The sequence below is a fragment of the Cupressus sempervirens genome, chromosome 10, assembly GCF_028749045.1.
Source record: "Cupressus sempervirens isolate cs-2001-9-10 chromosome 10, ASM2874904v1, whole genome shotgun sequence".
Taxonomy (NCBI): Eukaryota; Viridiplantae; Streptophyta; class Pinopsida; order Cupressales; family Cupressaceae; genus Cupressus; species Cupressus sempervirens.
This window is the reverse complement of record NC_143127.1, coordinates 645,237,558-645,243,259: the sequence shown is the minus strand read 5'-3', so window position 1 is coordinate 645,243,259 and position 5,702 is coordinate 645,237,558.

Genomic DNA, 5,702 nt, shown 5'->3' with positions numbered 1-5,702 from the left:
ATGAGAATGAGAGAGGATGAAAACATTGCAAAATATGTTGATAGAATCAAAGCATGTGTCAGTGCAATCACGGCATCTGGAGGTGATATCAAAGAAGAGACGGTTATAAGCAAAGTTCTCAGAACCTTGCTTCCCATCTATGCAATCAGAGTTTCTACAATTCAAGAAAGAAGGTGTGAAGCAAATCATAATATCAATTTGGAGGCTATAGTTGGAAGACTAACCGCATTTGAACTAGACAATTTTGACAACTATGTTCCAGCTTCTAAAAACACTGAATTAGCATTTGAGGCCAAACTTTCACTCAAAGATAGAGGCAAAAAGAAATCAGAGTCAGAAAGTGATGATGAATCAGACCAAAGTTCAGACAGTGATCTTGAAGTAATTGAAGCTCTACTGGCAAAGAAATACTCCAGAGGCAGAGGAAAATATAAAGGTAAAGTTCCTCTAATCTGTTTTTCATGTGAAGAAATTGGTCATATTGCAGCTAGGTGCCCAAACAAGCAGAACAATGATGAAAAGAAGGGTCATAAATGGAATAGAAAGAAAGATTACAAATCATTCAAGAACAAAGGTAAGAAATCATGTTTCATGGCTGAAAATTCTAAGGATTCTGATAATAGTGAAGATGAAATTGTTTATATTGCTGTGAAAGATGATTCTAATAGTGATGAGGAAGATAAAATGGCTCTTATCTCTCATATAAGTATGAATGATACATGGATTATAGACAGTGGTTGCTCTCATCATATGACTGGTGATAAAACTAAGTTTGATCAGTTTGAAGATTATGATGGTGGCAGTGTAAGATTTGGTAATAATGAACCACGTTTCATAAAAGGAAGAGGAAGAATCTCTCTAACCAAAGAACTTATATGCAACAATGCCTATTGGGTTGAAGGTCTTAAACATAACTTGCTAAGTGTGGCACAGTTACTCAATACCGGATTTAAGGTGGAATTCATGCATGGAAAGGCAAGACTGTTGAATGAGCAAGGAAAGCTGATAGGATCTGGCACACAAACTAAAGGTAACTTGTTCTACCTAGAACTTGGTGAATGCTCATGTTTTATTGCTCAAATTGAAGAAAGTTGGTTATGGCATAAGAGGTTGTGTCATGTCAATTTTGATAATCTGGTGAAGATAAGCAAATTCAAAAAGGTAAGAGGTATTCCTAATATAAAGAAACTTGAGATCGGTTTATGCAAGAATTGTCAGATTGGTAAAATAGGAAAGACTAGTTTTAAAAGTAAAAGCTACCAGTCTGAAGATATATTAGAAATTGTGCATACTGATTTATGTGGACCCATTGGAATTGAAAGTTATACTGGAGAAAAGTTCTTCATTCTTTTTGTTGATGATTACTCAAGAATGATGACTGTTATGTACCTAAGGAATAAATCAGAAGCTTTTGAGAAATTCAAATGGTACTTGGCAAGAGTAGAAAAAGAAACAGGGAAAAGATTGAAATGCTTAAGGTCAGACAGAGGTGGTGAATTCATTTCACATGAGTTCAATAACTTCTGCATTGAAAGAGGAATTAAAAGACAAGTTTCAGCACCAGGAACTCTAGAACAAAATGGGATAGCTGAAAGAAGAAATAGATCCATTATGGATTGTGCAAGGACCCTAATGATTGAAAAGAACATTGCTATCAAATACTGGAAGGAAGCTATCAGCACTGCAGTTCATACCTTGAACCGAGTACAACTGGAAAAGGACTCATTCAAAACTCCCTATGAATTATGGTATGGCTACAAACCCAATGTAAGTTATCTGAAAGTATTTGGAAGCAAATGTTATATTCTGAAAGAATCTAGAAAAGGTAAATTTGATGTAAAAGGAGATGAAGGAATATTTCTAGGTTACTCTTTTAAAAGCAGAGCATATAGATGTTTAAATCTATCTACTCATAAGGTCATAGAAAGTGCACATGTGAAAGTTGATGAGTTTGCAGAGAAATCAGAAGAAGAAAGCAAGAAGGTTCCTGAAGACTACAGAAGATTTATTTACATTGAACCTGATACTATACCAAGTACTCCAGTTAATCAGGAATCCTCAACTCCTGAGTCATCAATGACCGAGTTGCAGGAAGTTCAAACCGAGACACAGGAAGTTTTTACCGAGCTAAAAGAATTCGAGTCACTTTCAGACTCTACCAAGCAAGTATCTACCGAGTCTGAATCTACCGAGCCAGAACAGCAAGAATATGAAGAACAAAGGGACAACAATGAAACTCATTCAAGAAGTAAAGAACCTATGTTAGCTAAATATGTCAGAAGGCATCATGCTCCAGATCAGATCATTGGAGACAAATCTGAAGGAACTCTGACAAGAAGTAAGTTAAAAGGCACTTGTTTACTTGCTGATTTTGAACCCAGAAATATCAAAGATGCATTGGCAAATGATAGTTGGATTGAGGCTATGAATGAAGAAATAGAAAAGATAGAGAAAAACAAAACATGGACTCTTGTATCTAGACCCAAAGATAAGAATGTGATTGGAACAAAATGGGTATTCAGAAATAAACTAAATGAAGATGGCAAGGTATCAAGAAACAAAGCTAGACTAGTATGCAAAGGATATGCTCAAGAAGAAGGTATAGACTATGGAGAAACTTTTGCTCCTGTTGCAAGATTGGAAGGTGTAAGAACCTTACTTGCATATGCTGCTCACAAAGGATTCAAAGTTTATCAGATGGATGTCAAGTCAGCATTTCTCAATGGAATACTGGATGAAGAAGTTTACATTGAACAACCTGAAGGTTTTGTTGATCCAGATAAGAAGAACATGGTCTGCAAATTACACAAGGCGCTGTATGGTCTAAAACAAGCTCCTAGAGCATGGTATGAAAGATTGCATAACTATCTTATTCAGATTGGTTTTCAAAGGACTAATGATAACAGTAACTTGTATATAAAAGAAGGTCCAGATAATAAGATTGTTTTGGCAGAAATATTTGTAGATGACACTGTTTTCACAGGCAATGATAATCTATGCAAAGAATTTTCAGAACAAATGAACAAGGAGTTTGAGATGTCTATGTTTGGTGAGATTAAATTCTTTGTAGGTCTTCAAATCCAACAAAGTAAGAAAGGCATCTTCATCACACAGTCAAAATACATCAAGGAGATATTAAAAAAAAAATTTGGTATGGAGGATTGTAAACCAGTTGGAACCCCTATGTGTACTGGATTGAAACTTACCAAGGAAGATGAATCCAAAGAAGTGGATCAAACACTGTATAGATCTATGATTGGAAAGTTGCAGTATGCAGTACATACTAGGCCAGATATTGCCCTTGCAGTCGGTATTGTAGCAAGATTTTCAGCAAAACTAAGAGAAACTCATATAATGGCAATCAAAAGAATAATGAGATATTTGAAAGGAACTGAAGATTATGGGTTATGGTATAAATTTAGAGGTAATTTGGATTTGAAAGTATTTACTGATGCTGATTGGGCAGGAAACCTTGATGACAGGAAAAGAACAAGTGGAGGAGCATTCTTTCTTGGAAAGAGATTGGTTTCTTGGACAAGCAAAAAGCAGAATTGTATATCCCAATCTACAGCAGAAGCAGAGTATGTTGCTGCAGCAGTAAATTGTTCAAATATTGTTTGGTTTAAGCAGTTATTGCAAGGAATGAAGATGGAAATCAAAAAACCAGTTGTTATGTTCTGTGACAATACTAGTGCAATCAATATATCAAAGAATCCAGTGATGCATTCTAAGACCAAGCATATTGCAATCAAATATCATTTTGTCAGAGAATTAGTACAAGACAAGGAGATCAGATTGGAATATGTCAATTCAAAGGAACAAATTGCTGACATATTCACAAAACCACTACCTAAGGATGCATTCTTGTATCTCAGAGGTAAGTTAGGGGTTACACCCCTATCCGAAATTCACTAAAAACAAGTTTTAGTGATGCATCAATGCATACCAAAATGAAAATCTATCTATTGATGCAGTCAAATCTGGAAGCTTTGCATATGAATCAGTACTAAAGGTACATTACAATTCATTTAAGTTCTATTGTCTTCGGCATTTGTTGTCAAAGAGGGAGAGATTTACTGTCATATCTTTCTGAAATTTGTGTGAAAAAGAAAGTTCTTATGTAATTCCTTCATAGAGGGAGATTACTGAAAGAGGGAGAGTCTATCATCTTAGAGGGAGAATTGTTTTGATGACACATTGTGCTGATAAGGACTTGTTTTCAAATTTCATTCTGCTATGACATGTTGTGTTGCCATCAATGCCAAAGAGGGAGATTGTTGGATAAAATTGATAATTGCATGATTGTCTTTGATGTTACACAAATGTCATATCAGTCATCAGACAGAGTCTACCGAGCTCAGAAGGTAAGTACAGCTATTGACAGAGTTTATCGAGCTTGCAAGGTAAACAAAGGAAGTTCAGTGTTTACCGAGCTCACTCGGTAATCAAAGGATTTGTTGCCAAAAGATAGTGTTTTTCGAACTCACTCGGTAAACAAAGGATATGAGATAGGTTGTCAGTATTTATCGAGCTCACTCGGTCATCGAAGAAAAGTAGCAGACAGTGAAAAGTAGCAGACAGTATTTACCGAGCTCACTCGATCATCGAAGACAAGTAGCAGACAGTGAAAAGTAGCAGACAGTATTTACCGAGCTCACTCGGTCATCGAAGAAAAGTAGCAGACAGTGAAAAGTAGCAGACAGTATTTACCGAGCTCACTCGGTCATCGAAGAAAAGTAGCAGACAGTGAAAAGTAGCAGACAGTATTAATCGAGCTCACTCGGTCATCGAAGAAAAGAAGCAGACAGTGTTAACCGAGCTCACTCGGTCATCAAAGGAAAGTCGGAGAAATCGGTGTTTACCGAGTTCACTCGGCGACTGAAGGATTTCACGAAATTCTCTGTATTAACCGAGCTTAGTCGGTTAACACAGGAATTATTTTCTGTGCAGTATTTACCGAGTTAAGTCGGCCAGCGAAGGATTTCTCGAAGGTTAAGTAATTAAAATTATTTACTTTATATAATATATGAAGCCGACTTATAGCACAATTATTTATAATTGTAACTTGTATTTGAGCCGACTTGATAATCTGAAAGGTATATATGAAGGATCAAGTTGTGAATTCAAGTAAGAAGTATGAATGTGAAAAAGCGAGCAGAAATCTAATATGCGAATTATAAGGAAGGTCAGAGCAAGTTTTTGAAGGATCAGAGATGTAGAGTTGCATTTGATCAGAAATGATCTAGAGGAATAGAACAGAGATCTGTATCAGCAAAGATAAGTTGTATTTATTTCAGATCACTCATTGTTACTTTCTAACAATTGTAACAGTGTTTTCAAATCTCTTAACAGAGTGGGTTTAACAGCCTTTTGTAAAATCCTCTAACAAGGTGGCAATTCAGTTGAATTGATCTAAAGACCTCTAGCAAGGCCACTCCTAGCAGGGTGATTAAATCCTCTAACAAGGTCGCACCTAACAGTGTGTTTTGTAACCTTTAACAAGGTTGGCTCCTAACAGGGCTCACTTCAGAAGAGTGAAAAACAGTAACTAGTTACATTGGTGGTTTTTCCCATATTGGGTTTCCACGTTAAATCTGGTATCTCTTGTCTCTTGTTTCTTGTGTTTTCAGTTTGATCATATGTGTATCAGCAATGAGTATTTCCTTTGACATCTTAAGGGACTTGTGGGAAAAGTTTTTGTA